The sequence below is a fragment of the Ascaphus truei genome, chromosome 13 (genome assembly GCF_040206685.1).
Source record: "Ascaphus truei isolate aAscTru1 chromosome 13, aAscTru1.hap1, whole genome shotgun sequence".
NCBI classification, from domain to species: domain Eukaryota; kingdom Metazoa; phylum Chordata; class Amphibia; order Anura; family Ascaphidae; genus Ascaphus; species Ascaphus truei.
The window spans coordinates 10,297,326-10,313,240 of record NC_134495.1 but is presented as its reverse complement, the minus strand read 5'-3'; the positions used below and the strand labels follow the sequence as shown (position 1 = coordinate 10,313,240).

Sequence of the window (15,915 nt, the reverse complement as noted above, 5' to 3'; positions counted from 1 at the left end):
AGGTGTCGTGGATCGGGAGAATAATATCAGTCAAAATGAATATACTCCCGAGGTTATTATATCACTTCCAGACCCTCCCGGTCTGGGTACCTGGATCTGAATGAAAAAAAAACCTACAAAATAAAATATTCCACTACATCTGGCAGGGCAAAAGGCCCAGCACAGCCAGATCAGTTATGCTCACGTCAAAAATAAGAGGGGGTTATGGGCGTCCCGGATATCACAAAGTACTACCAGGCGGCCCAATTACGGCAGGTGGTGATCTAGAGTGCCGACCCAGCCCATTATTGCTGGTTAGCCATTGAATCTCAGTACGCCAGAACGTTCTCTCTGCTGATGTCCTTCTGGACCCTGGGAAAAAAAGGATCTACAGGTGAAACAGTTTGAGCTGGGACCAATGAGATGTACATGGGAAGTATGGTCGAAGTCTAAGAGCAAATTTAAACGTATATCAACCCCCTCGCAATTTATTCCTCTTTTTAACAACCCACATTTTCCCCAAGGATGTGATACCAAACAATTAGATCAATTCAAAGCTACTAAAAATATTAGGCCAATTGCCGACTTATTACATAACGGGAAATGCCTTCGTTTTCAAGAGCTACAAACCAGATATGAGACCCCAGACCTCTGTGTTTAAATATTTACAGATTCAGCATTTTCTGCAAAAAAAATCCCCAAAATTAGAATTCCCCCCCCCCTCTCAAAATGTTAAACTATTATGTAGACGAGGCACTTACCAAAAAGTATATTTAAAACCAGAGACAGAACATGAAACACAGATAGAGCTCAGTGCTACATCCAATGACACAGATACACGGTAACACGGTAGGCCCATTCTGTATAAACAGGGCTCCCCGCGCGATATCACCAAATCGGAGCGGTTCTCATGTTGCAGAATAAGGGTCTTTGTTTTTTTTATGTATTTTGGGATTTGATTATATATATAGTCAAAAAATAAATAGATGATACCGTTCTGTGGCTAACGAAATGCTTTTATTTGTGCGAGCTTTCGAGATACACTGATCTCTTCTTCCGGCGATGTTACAATGTAGATGTAGATTGTAACATCGCCGGAAGAGATCAGTGTATCTCGAAAACTCGCACAAATAAAAGCATTTCGTTAGCCACAGAACGGTATCATCTATTTATTTTTTGATTATTGAAGCTCGGCTAACACGGTACTGATACCTCTACATGTATATATATATATATATCTTTTTAATAAAATGGTCTTTTAGTTTAACTCTTTGGCCAAAGTGTTGTAAGCCCTTGAGCCCCTCCAAGGCAGACCAAGTCTCAAGGGTCCTAACACTAATATAAATTCTTAATAACCTGTACATTACCAGGAAGAATGATTTATAATAAATCTGTCAAAATTAGTTGCATAGTTCTAAGTCTGATTAAAGCTCTTATTAACCTGTATAATACCAGGAAAAGCACGCTGTATTAGATTTGTCGCAATCAAACTGTATGCAGGTTCCCATGAGTGTGGAAGGTGAAGTGGAGTGAGCTTTTAACCATTTAAAAGTGGGAGGGGGTGAGTTTCAACCTGACCTGGGAAGGAGGAGCCACCCTCCAAATCAGCTAGGACCAGCTGAACAGAATTGCAAAACATACAGAACCCCCATAAGCTCATATTGAAACCCCAGAATAACCACAATATATATATATGCATATAGGTATCAAAAAAGAGTGCTACTGAGCATGGCAATATATATTTAAAACCAGAGACAGAACATGAAAGACAGACAGAGCTCAGTGCTACATCCATTAACACAGATACACAGTACAGTGCCTGTTTGGGACAGACGCCTCCTAGCATCTCCCTTTCTGTTATATTGTTTCTGTATTTTGACTGTGTAAGGCAACACGTGGAATTTGAGAGAACAAGCTCATTATATCAGGGCTGGAGCCTGATAATGTCCCATTAGCAATATTTGCTGTATTGCGGTAGAACAGAGATGTCTCACCTCCCCCCCTCACCACATCTAAATAAGCCCCACTCTCATAACTACAGCCTTAAAATGAGAACAGTAAACTGACTGGCAGCATACTTTACTCCAGGCTCACCTGCCTATTAGTAGCCGTGTCACCCCATATTATATTGGCTGCTTGCTCTACTCTCCACAGGCTGCCTCTTGCACCAGGAAATGTGCTAAGGTCAGTTATGGTCTGTGACCTCCTGATAATTGCACCTAGTACTCCAGGCGCTCCCTGCACTCTCAGCCTCAGTGTGAGGCAGTGCGCGCGCGCGCGTATGTGTGTGTGTGTGTGTGTGTGTGTGTGTTAACACCATGAGGGCTCAGTTAGCTCATATTATGTCATTGAGCATTTTAATCAAATGTAACCAATTCATTTCCAAGTTGGTTATAGCCACTCTGCATGTTGACACACAGTGTCCTGAGTATTATTCACAGCCCTAACCCAACCTGTGCTAAGTGTGTTTGCTGCATGTGCCCAGGATGCTGACAGGCATGTTACACGGGGAAGTCTATGCACAATGACTTGGGGCCAGGGCAGCCCCTGTGTCTGGCTGCAGTTGAGAGAAGGTGGAAATGAGAACAGAACATTTCCAGGAGATGGCAAATCTCACAAGAAATGATGGCAAATTGTTTTCTTTCAATACCTAAAGAACAGATTAGCAATGCAGAAGTGCAGAAGCAGTCCTTGCCTGCTCTTTTACTGCTGCCATGTTGGATCCCATCTACCCACATATGAATCCTCCCCCAGAGCTGTGAATGTGGGCTCTCTTCACAAGCAGAGCTGGCAGCAGCATTGCTGTGCACGTATGGGAATAGAGCCCAGGAAGCCAGCATCCCGATCCTTTATCACCAGCAATGTCCACGTGCAAGGAGGAGGGAGTCTGGTGGACTTCACAAGACTTGGCTTTGTTTCTGGAGAAGCCAAAATACAACTCACAGGAGAATAATATTCACTACGCCGCGTTACACTCTTTAACGTCATATTAACCTAGGACAGGGGTGGGCAAGGGCCACGACAGGGCAGGTATCAGGATATCCCGACTTAAGGCACAGGTGGCTCAATCAGTGGCTCAGTCAAAGACTAAGGCCTGGGACCCGCTGCGCTCGTTGGCGCGGGCGGCAATGTAGCGAGTTCCCCACCAGCAGGGGAATCCTTGCGAGCCGGTCCCGGTCCCCACTGGCTGCACAGCTGACTACACGCTGTGGCGCGTCAGCCGCAAGGAGACACAACAGAATGGTGTTTCCTAGCGTTGACGCGTCACGTGGTGTGGCTGTGAGCCAATGGGGAGGGGAGGCTGCGGGAGGAGGAGAGGCTTCGGGGAGCGGGGAGGAGTGTGGAGTCAAAGCAGCGTGAGTGCCTGTCTGTGTGTGTGTATGTGTGTGTGTGTATGTGTGTGCCTGTCTGTGTGCGTGCCTGTCTCTGTCTGTGTGTGTGTGTGTGTGTGTGTATGTATGTATGTATGAGTGCCTGCGTGTGTGTGTGTTCTTTTACTTACCTGCAGCCCGTGGCAGCCCGTGGAGGGAGGGGGGGGAAGAGTAGCGGGTCCCTCCGCTCAAGCCACGCGCCCCCCTCCCTGTCAATCCTCCCACTCCCGCCCACCTCCCGCTCCGGCCCCTCACGTCATGGCCGCGCCCCCTCACGTCATGGCCGCGCCCCCCCCGACCCGTTTGGCCACGCCCACCGCTCCGAGAAAAGTATCCTGTAGACCGCAGATCGCGGTACAGCGAGTTGCACGCGCCGCCGGCAAGCAAGCCAGCCGTGCGGACGCGTGCAACGGGACCTTAGCCTTAGACTTGCACTGAAGCAGGGACAGATTGAGCCACCTGTGCTGAAGCTGGGATATCCTGACAGCCCTTGAGGACTGGGGTTGCCCCCCACCCCTGACCTTGGATAAGGTCACGTTAATAGCAACACAGTATTCACTGAAGAAAAGAATAGTCGTTAGTGAAAATGATATGCAAATGAGCCATAATTATAAGCATATCTTATCCACTAAGGTTAACGCTGTGAAATAACGTTGAGTTATATACCTAATGTTAGGTAAGACTTATGAGAAGCTGAATACCTAGACTAGATTATAAAGGTTCCTGAAATAAACTTTTAACATCTTTTTAATATATTAACCCCTGGCAAGCTGGCGACTAAGGTCTACAAAGGGGTTAATATATAATAATAATAACAACATTAACAATATTTCATATAGCGCTTTTCTCCCAATGGGACTCAGCGTGTCACACAATGACAGGATAGCGCGTGGTACGCAGCTCTTAGGAATGTTACAGGCACAGTCCCTGCCCCGCAGAGCTTAAAATCTATGTTCTTGGTGCCTGAGGCACAAGTAGATAAAGTGACTTGCCCAAGGTCGCCAGGAGCTGGAGCTGGTTTAGAGATGGAGCGCGTTTAGAGATGGAGCGCGTTTAGAGATGGAGCGCGTTTAGAGATGGAGCGCGTTTAGAGATGGAGCGCGCTTAGAGCTGGAGCTGGTTTAGAGATGGAGCGCGTTTAGAGATGGAGCGTGTTTAGAGATGGAGCGCGTTTAGAGATGGAGCGTGTTTAGAGATGGAGCGCGTTTAGAGATGGAGCGCGTTTGGAAGAAAAAGGACAATCTTTCAAAGGAATCTCCCACCGCGCCTCAAGAGGAAAGTGTTCAACCCGTGTTCTGCTCGCGCTCACGTACGGATGTGAAACTTGGACCCTAAATGCAAAGATAATTCAGAAGGTTCAGACAATGCAGAGGTGCATGCTGGGTATTACCCAGAGAGACAGGAAAAAGAATCGTCATCTTCACATTTTCTGATTTCATCCTCCCATCTTCCTCTTGGTCATTGTCTTTTTCGTTTAAAATTTCCCGTGGAATCTGGTCCGGTACCATCCTTGTCCAACGATGGTCATTTCTTCTCGCAATATGGCCGACCAGCGGCCATTTTTATTTCTTCTGCCTCACGATGATGTCACAGATTTTGGTTTGCTCTTTAAGCCAGTCTCGCTCATTGCCATTTATTTGTACTCCTGTGGTTTCACTCATTGGAAAGCAGTCTCAATCATTTAGGGAGCGAGGCTTTGCTAAAAATCCCTTTTATACCTCAATCCAGGGGTTCTCAACACCAGTCCTCAAGCCCCCCCCCCCCCAAACAGGTCAGGTTTTCAGGATATCCCAGCTTCAGCACAGGTGGCTCAGTCAAAGACTGAGCCACTCATTGAGCCACCTGCGCTGAAGCAGAAACTGATTGAGCCACCTATGCTGAAGCAGGGACTGATTGAGCCACCTATGCTGAAGCAGGGATATCCTAAAAACCTGACCTGTTGCGGCATCTTAAGGACTAGAGTTGAGAATCCTTGCCTTAAGGGTACAAGGGCAGCTGCAGGGATCTAAACCTTCATTATCTTTTTTTAATGGTATTTGATTTAAAAATAAATGACAGCCCATCGTTGGATCAAATAAAACGGCGTTTCATATAATATATGAGAGCCATTGCCAGTTCTCAGCCTGCCCCCGCACCCCTTACAAGCAGTTGCTGTTGCAACTCAACACTTATGAGTCAGGCTAAGTACGCTGGCTCAAAGTCCTGATCCTTCACATACACTGATCAGCAGGTAGGTGCTGCGAGCTGGTAGGCCTTCCTTTCTCTCTCTGCCACCTCGAGGCTGGTTTCATAGGCTACGGCCACAGTGCCTGCGCTGCACGCGCGTCTGCGAGGCTGGCGGCGCGTGCAGCCGACTTCCCCGGTCTGCAGAGAGCTGCAGGGGGAAAGACACGGGGGGGGGGGGCATGACAGGGGCGCGGCCATGACATCACCCGGCAAGTTCGTCCTCATTGGCTGAATCGCCGGGGGGCGTGGCCTAGCGCTCCGTCACTAGTTCCCCTCACAATATTCATGCAGGCTGGAAAAACCGCGCAGCGCGGTGGCCCCCCCTCGCAGCGGGCCGGCCCCATTGAGGGGGCAGATCTTGTCCCTGCAGCGTCCGCCACAGCGGGCGCTGCAGTAGCCAGCGGGGAGCTGGCCAAATGCTAGACCCCCGCTACCTGCTGCAGCGCCCGCTATGGCGTGCGCTGCAGGGACAAGAGCCGTCCCTCAATGGCGCCGGGCCCACTACCTACATTGGCCGCCCAGATTTTTCTGAAGACAGAAAAACTGTCTTCAGAATTGGCCTCGGAGCACTGGCCACGCCCCCCCACGGTTCAGCCAATGAGGGTGAACCTTCCGGATGACGTCATGGCTGCGCTCCCGCCACGCCCGCCTTTCCTTCTGCAGCTCTGCACAGACCGGGGAAGAGAGCTGCCCGCGCCTCCAGCCTGGCCGGCTCGCGTAGCGCCGACACCGGGGCCGCAGCAAGCTCTGCTCAGACCGGGGAAGAGAGCTGCACGCGCCTCCAGCCTGGCCGGCTCGCGTAGCCCCGACACCGGGGCCGCAGCAAGCTCTGCTCAGACCGGGGAAGAGAGCTGCACGCGCCTCCAGCCTGGCCGGCTCGCGTAGCCCCGACACCGGGGCCGCAGCAAGCTCTGCTCAGACCGGGGAAGAGAGCTGCACGCGCCTCCAGCCTGGCCGGCTCGCGTAGCGCAGACACCGGGGCCGCAGCAAGCTCTGCTCAGACCGGGGAAGAGAGCTGCACGCGCCTCCAGCCTGGCCGGCTCGCGTAGCACCGACACCGGGGCCGCAGCAAGCTCTGCTCAGACCGGGGAAGAGAGCTGCACGCGACTCCAGCCTGGCCGGCTCGCGTAGCCCCGACACCGGGGCCGCAGCAAGCTCTGCACAGACCGGGGAAGAGAGCTGCACGCGCCTCCAGCCTGGCCGGCTCGCGTAGCCCCGACACCGGGGCCGCAGCAAGCTCTGCTCAGACCGGGGAAGAGAGCTGCACGCGCCTCCAGCCTGGCCGGCTCGCGTAGCCCCGACACCGGGGCCGCAGCAAGCTCTGCTCAGACCGGGGAAGAGAGCTGCACGCGCCTCCAGCCTGGCCGGCTCGCGTAGCGCCGACACCGGGGCCGCAGCAAGCTCTGCTCAGACCGGGGAAGAGAGCTGCACGCGCCTCCAGCCTGGCCGGCTCGCGTAGCCCCGACACCGGGGCCGCAGCAAGCTCTGCTCAGACCGGGGAAGAGAGCTGCACGCGCCTCCAGCCTGGCCGGCTCGCGTAGCGCCGACACCGGGGCCGCAGCAAGCTCTGCTCAGACCGGGGAAGAGAGCTGCACGCGCCTCCAGCCTGGCCGGCTCGCGTAGCACCGACACCGGGGCCGCAGCAAGCTCTGCACAGACCGGGGAAGAGAGCTGCACGCGCCTCCAGCTTGGCCGGCTCGCGTAGCGCAGACACCGGGGCCGCAGCAAGCTCTGCACAGACCGGGGAAGAGAGCTGCACGCGCCTCCAGCCTGGCCGGCTCGCGTAGCGCAGACACCGGGGCCGCAGCAAGCTCTGCACAGACCGGGGAAGAGAGCTGCACGCGCCTCCAGCCTGGCCGGCTCGCGTAGCGCCGACACCGGGGCCGCAGCAAGCTCTGCACAGACCGGGGAAGAGAGCTGCACGCGCCTCCAGCCTGGCCGGCTCGCGTAGCGCAGACACCGGGGCCGCAGCAAGCTCTGCTCAGACCGGGGAAGAGAGCTGCACGCGCCTCCAGCCTGGCCGGCTCGCGTAGCCCCGACACCGGGGCCGCAGCAAGCTCTGCTCAGACCGGGGAAGAGAGCTGCACGCGCCTCCAGCCTGGCCGGCTCGCGTAGCCCCGACACCGGGGCCGCAGCAAGCTCTGCTCAGACCGGGGAAGAGAGCTGCACGCGCCTCCAGCCTGGCCGGCTCGCGTAGCCCCGACACCGGGGCCGCAGCAAGCTCTGCTCAGACCGGGGAAGAGAGCTGCACGCGCCTCCAGCCTGGCCGGCTCGTGTAGCCCCGACACCGGGGCCGCAGCAAGCTCTGCTCAGACCGGGGAAGAGAGCTGCACGCGCCTCCAGCCTGGCCGGCTCGTGTAGCCCCGACACCGGGGCCGCAGCAAGCTCTGCTCAGACCGGGGAAGAGAGCTGCACGCGCCTCCAGCCTGGCCGGCTCGCGTAGCCCCGACACCGGGGCCGCAGCAAGCTCTGCTCAGACCGGGGAAGAGAGCTGCACGCGCCTCCAGCCTGGCCGGCTCGCGTAGCGCAGACACCGGGGCCGCAGCAAGCTCTGCACAGACCGGGGAAGAGAGCTGCACGCGCCTCCAGCCTGGCCGGCTCGCGTAGCACCGACACCGGGGCCGCAGCAAGCTCTGCTCAGACCGGGGAAGAGAGCTGCACGCGCCTCCAGCCTGGCCGGCTCGCGTAGCCCCGACACCGGGGCCGCAGCAAGCTCTGCTCAGACCGGGGAAGAGAGCTGCACGCGCCTCCAGCCTGGCCGGCTCGCGTAGCACCGACACCGGGGCCGCAGCAAGCTCTGCTCAGACCGGGGAAGAGAGCTGCCCGCGCCTCCAGCCTGGCCGGCTCGCGTAGCGCCGACACCGGGGCCGCAGCAAGCTCTGCTCAGACCGGGGAAGAGAGCTGCACGCGCCTCCAGCCTGGCCGGCTCGCGTAGCCCCGACACCGGGGCCGCAGCAAGCTCTGCTCAGACCGGGGAAGAGAGCTGCACGCGCCTCCAGCCTGGCCGGCTCGCGTAGCCCCGACACCGGGGCCGCAGCAAGCTCTGCTCAGACCGGGGAAGAGAGCTGCACGCGCCTCCAGCCTGGCCGGCTCGCGTAGCACCGACACCGGGGCCGCAGCAAGCTCTGCACAGACCGGGGAAGAGAGCTGCACGCGCCTCCAGCCTGGCCGGCTCGCGTAGCGCAGACACCGGGGCCGCAACAAGCTCTGCTCAGACCGGGGAAGAGAGCTGCACGCGCCTCCAGCCTGGCCGGCTCGCGTAGCGCAGACACCGGGGCCGCAGCAAGCTCTGCTCAGACCGGGGAAGAGAGCTGCACGCGCCTCCAGCCTGGCCGGCTCGCGTAGCGCAGACACCGGGGCCGCAGCAAGCTCTGCACAGACCGGGGAAGAGAGCTGCACGCGCCTCCAGCCTGGCCGGCTCGCGTAGCACCGACACCGGGGCCGCAGCAAGCTCTGCACAGACCGGGGAAGAGAGCTGCACGCGCCTCCAGCCTGGCCGGCTCGCGTAGCGCAGACACCGGGGCCGCAGCAAGCTCTGCACAGACCGGGGAAGAGAGCTGCACGCGCCTCCAGCCTGGCCGGCTCGCGTAGCGCAGACACCGGGGCCGCAGCAAGCTCTGCACAGACCGGGGAAGAGAGCTGCACGCGCCTCCAGCCTGGCCGGCTCGCGTAGCGCAGACACCGGGGCCGCAGCAAGCTCTGCACAGACCGGGGAAGAGAGCTGCACGCGCCTCCAGCCTGGCCGGCTCGCGTAGCGCAGACACCGGGGCCGCAGCAAGCTCTGCTCAGACCGGGGAAGAGAGCTGCACGCGCCTCCAGCCTGGCCGGCTCGCGTAGCACCGACACCGGGGCCGCAGCAAGCTCTGCACAGACCGGGGAAGAGAGCTGCACGCGCCTCCAGCCTGGCCGGCTCGCGTAGCGCAGACACCGGGGCCGCAGCAAGCTCTGCACAGACCGGGGAAGAGAGCTGCACGCGCCTCCAGCCTGGCCGGCTCGCGTAGCCCCGACACCGGGGCCGCAGCAAGCTCTGCTCAGACCGGGGAAGAGAGCTGCACGCGCCTCCAGCCTGGCCGGCTCGCGTAGCGCAGACACCGGGGCCGCAGCAAGCTCTGCTCAGACCGGGGAAGAGAGCTGCACGCGCCTCCAGCCTGGCCGGCTCGCGTAGCCCCGACACCGGGGCCGCAGCAAGCTCTGCTCAGACCGGGGAAGAGAGCTGCACGCGCCTCCAGCCTGGCCGGCTCGCGTAGCGCAGACACCGGGGCCGCAGCAAGCTCTGCACAGACCGGGGAAGAGAGCTGCACGCGCCTCCAGCCTGGCCGGCTCGCGTAGCGCAGACACCGGGGCCGCAGCAAGCTCTGCTCAGAGAGCAAAATAGTTTAGAGAAGGTTAAAGCTGCAGTTCTACTTATTCAGTGCAGCTCTGATAAATGTATTTATGTTTATCGTTATTTATATAGCGCCATCCAGGAACACAGCGCTTTACAATACATGTGACATAATATTATAACACAATGGGAATAAGCGCTTCAGACAAAATAATAGGCCAAGGAGTCCCTACCCCGAAGAGCTTACAATCGAAGTGGTAAGTAAGAAGAACGCACAGAGACAGTAGGAAGGTGTTCTGGTAAGTGCGTCTGCAAGGGGCCAAGGTCAGTGCAGGAGATGTATAGTATCAGCCAGCGAAGCTACCCATATGCTTCGTTAAAGAGGTGCGGTTTTAGATAGGTCTTGCCAATCGATCGCAAAACACAGTGCCAGATATTCGGTGTTCTCTCTCTCCAATGGTCTATCTGACAAGCATGCCAGGAAATGTCACATTCTGTAGGCGTCATGCTTGGCATCTCATGTATTGGCTGCTGCCAATCTCTCAGCCAGACGTCAAACCTGGGTGCAGGCATCAGACCGAATGTGGGGTTGTTCCAAGTGATTTAGAACTTTTTCTGATCTGCCCATTTATAGATCCCCCTGCTTGGCGTCACCAGAAAGCAGCACTGGTTCGCCTGCTCACCCTATGTGACACTCTTAAATAAAACAACCTTGTTGTTTGACAAGTTGAGTGAATATACATTCTTCAGCTGCCCCCATAGTCAGATGGAAGGCTAACACTTGTTCTTGTAGGTTTCGCAGACACGCATGAACGGGAATCAGTTGGTGATTTCAAGCAGAAATTCACGTGGTGATGCAGAGCTCAAGATAACTGCGCGGATTTAAAGAACTCTGCAATATATTTTAACAGCGCAGCATTTGTGGGAGAGCGATCCGTGTCCTGCCTGGGACTTCCATGCAGTGACATCAGTCGCCTTACCCAGAAAGAAGAGCTAAACCAGTGAATATGCAGTGTCTGGGTGTTCTGGGCGTCGCTCATCACTCCAGTGTTTTTGTTCATTAGGTTTCACGGTCTTGAAAGTGTCTTCTAGCAATATATATTTTCAGTAGTGAGGGGAGAAATGATATAATGTCAGAAAACCCTCTGTGCCGGTTATGTGAAGTCATTGTAAACATATTCCAATGTAGCAAGGTACTTTGTGTGAATTTTGACTTTAGCACCATGTCATTTTGGGGGGTAGCTATAGAAGAAGTTATGGAGGGGTTAGTTATGGAGGGGTTAGTTATGGAGGGGTTAGTTATGGAAGTGTTAGTTATGGAGGGGTTAGTTATGGAGGGGTTAGTTATGCAGGGGTTAGTTATGGATGGGTTAGTTATGGATGGGTTAGTTATGGAGGGGTTAGTTATGGAGGGGTTAGTTATGGAGGGGTTAGTTATGGAGGGGTTAGTTATGGAAGGGTTAGTTATGGAGGGGTTAGTTATGCAGGGGTTAGTTATGGATGGGTTAGTTATGGGTGGGTTAGTTATGGAGGGGTTAGTTATGGAGGGGTTAGTTATGGAGGGGTTAGTTATGGAGGGGTTAGTTAGCCCAACACAACATTCTGATTCTGCGTCTCTGTGAATTTTGTTAATAAAACTCTCTTGTAATGCATGTATTTGGATACTTAGACCCATTTTTATTAACGTGTGCTGCCCCCTCACCCAGCCCTACATTCTCTGCCCGAGGAACAACGCGCTACAACGATGGAACCAATAAACATGTTCATAGCAGAGAAATATGCGCACAAGTGTTTTGTGGGAAACCGCTGTATCCAGCAAACCACCGTTCTGCCACATCGTATCCAGCAAACCTCTGCTCTGCCACATCGTATCCAGCAAACCTCTGCTCTGCCACATCGTATCCAGCAAACCCGTCGCTCTGCCACATCGTATCCAGCAAACCACCGTTCTGCCACATCGTATCCAGCAAACCTCTGCTCTGCCACATCGTATCCAGCAAACCACCGCTCTGCCACATCGTATCCAGCAAACCTCTGCTCTGCCACATCGTATCCAGCAAACCTCTGCTCTGCCACATCGTATCCAGCAAACCCGTCGCTCTGCCACATCGTATCCAGCAAACCACCGTTCTGCCACATCGTATCCAGCAAACCTCTGCTCTGCCACATCGTATCCAGCAAACCACCGCTCTGCCACATCGTATCCAGCAAACCTCTGCTCTGCCACATCGTATCCAGCAAACCACCGCTCTGCCACATCGTATCCAGCAAACCACCGCTCTGCCACATCGTATCCAGCAAACCACCGTTCTGCCACATCGTATCCAGCAAACCCGTCGCTCTGCCACATCGTATCCAGCAAACCACCGCTCTGCCACATTGTATCCAGCAAACCTCTGCTCTGCCACATCGTATCCAGCAAACCACCGCTCTGCCACATCGTATCCAGGAAACCTCTGCTCTGCCACATCGTATCCAGCAAACCACCGCTCTGCCACATCGTATCCAGCAAACCTCTGCTCTGCCACATCGTATCCAGCAAACCACCGCTCTGCCACATCGTATCCAGGAAACCTCTGCTCTGCCACATCGTATCCAGCAAACCACCGCTCTGCCACATCGTATCCAGCAAACCTCTGCTCTGCCACATCGTATCCAGCAAACCACCGCTCTGCCACATCGTATCCAGGAAACCTCTGCTCTGCCACATCGTATCCAGGAAACCACCGCTCTGCCACATCGTATCCAGCAAACCACCGCTCTGCCACATCGTATCCAGCAAACCCGTCGCTCTGCCACATCGTATCCAGCAAACCCGTCGCTCTGCCACATCGTATCCAGCAAACCACCGCTCTGCCACATCGTATCCAGCAAACCCGTCGCTCTGCCACATCGTATCCAGCAAACCACCGCTCTGCCACATCGTATCCAGCAAACCACCGCTCTGCCACATTGTATCCAGCAAACCACCGCTCTGCCACATCGTATACAGCAAACCACCGCTCTGCCACATCGTATACAGCAAACCTCTGCTCTGCCACATCGTATACAGCAAACCACCGCTCTGCCACATCGTATCCAGCAAACCACCGCTCTGCCACATCGTATCCAGCAAACCACCGCTCTGCCACATCGTATCCAGAAAACCCGTCGCTCTGCCACATCGTACCCAGAAAACCCGTCGCTCTGCCACATCGTATACAGCAAACCACCGCTCTGCCATATCGTATCCAGAAAACCCGTCGCTCTGCCACATGGTATCCAGAAAACCCGTCGCTCTGCCATATCGTATCCAGCAAACCACCGCTCTGCCACATCGTATCCAGGAAACCACCGCTCTACCACATCGTATCCAGCAAACCTCTGCTCTGCCACATCGTATCCAGGAAATCACCGCTCTGCCACATCGTATCCAGGAAACCACCGCTCTGCCACATCGTATCCAGCAAACCACCGCTCTGCCACATCGTATCCAGAAAACCTCTGCTCTGCCACATCGTATCCAGCAAACCACCGCTCTGCCACATTGTATCCAGCAAACCTGTCTGCCACATCGTACCCAGGAAACCACCGCTCTGCCACATCGTATCCAGCAAACCACCGCTCTGCCACATTGTATACAGCAAACCCCTGCTCTGCCACATCGTATCCAGCAAACCACCGCTCTGCCACATCGTATCCAGCAAACCTCTGCTCTGCCACATCGTATCCAGCAAACCACCGCTCTGCCACATCGTATCCAGCAAACCTCTGCTCTGCCACATCGTACCCAGGAAACCACCGCTCTGCCACATCGTATACAGCAAACCTCCGCTCTGCCACATCGTATCCAGCAAACCACCGCTCTGCCACATCGTGTCCAGGAAACCACCGCTCTGCCACATGGTATCCAGAAAACCCGTCGCTCTGCCACATGGTATCCAGAAAACCCGTCGCTCTGCCATATCGTATCCAGCAAACCACCGCTCTGCCACATCGTATCCAGCAAACCACCGCTCTGCCACATTGTATCCAGGAAACCACCGCTCTGCCACATCGTATCCAGCAAACCTCTGCTCTGCCACATCGTATCCAGCAAACCCGCCGCTCTGCCACATCGTATCCAGCAAACCACCGCTCTGCCACATCGTATCCAGAAAACACCGCTCTGCCACATCGTATCCAGCAAACCACCGCTCTGCCACATCGTATCCAGCAAACCACCGCTCTGCCACATCGTATCCAGGAAACCACCGCTCTGCCACATCGTATACAGCAAACCACCGCTCTGCCACATCGTATCCAGCAAACCACCGCTCTGCCACATCGTATCCAGCAAACCCGTCGCTCTGCCACATCGTATCCAGCAAACCCCCCGCTCTGCCACATCGTATCCAGCAAACCCCCCGCTCTGCCACATCGTATCCAGCAAACCACCGCTCTGCCACATCGTATCCAGCAAACCACCGCTCTGCCACATCGTATCCAGCAAACCACCGCTCTGCCACATCGTATCCAGCAAACCCGTCGCTCTGCCACATCGTATCCAGCAAACCACCGCTCTGCCACATCGTATCCAGCAAACCTCTGCTCTGCCACATCGTATCCAGCAAACCACCGCTCTGCCACATCGTATCCAGCAAACCTCCGCTCTGCCACATCGTATCCAGCAAACCACCGCTCTGCCACATCGTATCCAGCAAACCTCCGCTCTGCCACATCGTATCCAGCAAACCTCCGCTCTGCCACATCGTATCCAGCAAACCACCGCTCTGCCACATCGTATCCAGGAAACCACCGCTCTGCCACATCGTATCCAGCAAACCACCGCTCTGCCACATTGTATCCAGCAAACCACCGCTCTGCCACATCGTATCCAGCAAACCACCGCTCTGCCACATTGTATCCAGGAAACCACCGCTCTGCCACATCGTATCCAGCAAACCACCGCTCTGCCACATCGTATCCAGGAAACCACCGCTCTGCCACATTGTATCCGACAAACCGCCACAGAAAAATACTACCACAATATATCTGTCTATCCAACACTAACACAAAGTATCCAACAATATACCACAATGTATCTGGCAAACCAACAACGAATCCAGCCAAGTAACGCTTCACCACGATGCAGTGACTAAACCAGTGCTTGTCCAGTCTGTCCGGCGAAGTTCAGCCTCATTGTATCCAATAAAGCGTTACTCTGCCACACTACCAAGCAAAGCAATTCAACTATATGGCAATGAGGCTTCAGAGAAAGGCAATAGCAGCAGATGCTGCTACAATGCAGCTTCACTGGGGAAGGTCACCACGAACACAGGAGCCAGGCCCCCATACCTGATCCACGCACACATATTCCATCCAGACATGTTCTCACATCCAGCACCCACCCTGAAGCACACAGCCCTCTCCTGCCTCACTTGGTGTATCAGTGACAGCCGCACCCTGCAACCTCCTCTCTCATCTCCATCTCTCCCTCAACCCCTGTGAGAAGAGGGGCCTGGGTGCAGCGACTTATCTGTGGGGCGGGTCAGTAAGGAGCAAGGTGCTCAACCACCCTCACCCCCTCTTACCTACTGCAACCGCCACCTCTGGGACCCATCCAGTAGATCCCACATCAGCACTGGTCTCTGCAGGCAGGAGACCCCCAGTGCAATTCCTGGGCTGGTTTTCCGTCTTGCTTCCTTTTGCATTAGCCCTTCATGGTGTACAGTCCCTGGCAGAAGGATAGAGAGGCAGGAGCCGTCCTGTCATACAGCAGGGAAGGGGTGGGGGGGGGGGGGGTGCTCTGTCTTGTAATACAGGAGGGGAAGAGGGGGCTGTCCTATGATTCAAGAGGAGGGAGCAGCAGGGAGAGGGGCTGCTCTGTGACAGAGGAGGGAGGGGAGAGGGCTGTCCTGAATGGGGGGAGGAGTGAGGCTGCTGTGTCATACAGGGGGAGGGTGTAAGGATCACAGGCTGTTCTCTCACAGGATATAGTCCAGCAATAGGATACCTGGGGCTCCAAAAATGTCCTGAACACCATATATTCGTGTA

At 55.4% G+C, this 15,915-nt stretch overlaps 2 protein-coding genes across 3 annotated transcripts in view; one reads left to right on the top strand and one right to left on the bottom strand.

The window, feature by feature from the left end:
- Positions 1–15,670, bottom strand: part of GNAZ (G protein subunit alpha z) — an 87,026-nt gene extending 71,356 nt beyond the window's left edge. For both annotated transcript variants that reach the window (XM_075568444.1, XM_075568446.1), the window contains exon 1: positions 15,453–15,670. The gene's annotated coding sequence lies outside the window, so the exon portion shown is untranslated. The remainder of the gene's footprint in view (positions 1–15,452) is intronic.
- The window catches only part of RSPH14 (radial spoke head 14 homolog), a 104,599-nt gene that overhangs the window by 83,791 nt on the left and 4,893 nt on the right, over positions 1–15,915 (top strand). The gene's annotated exons all lie outside the window — the stretch shown is intronic.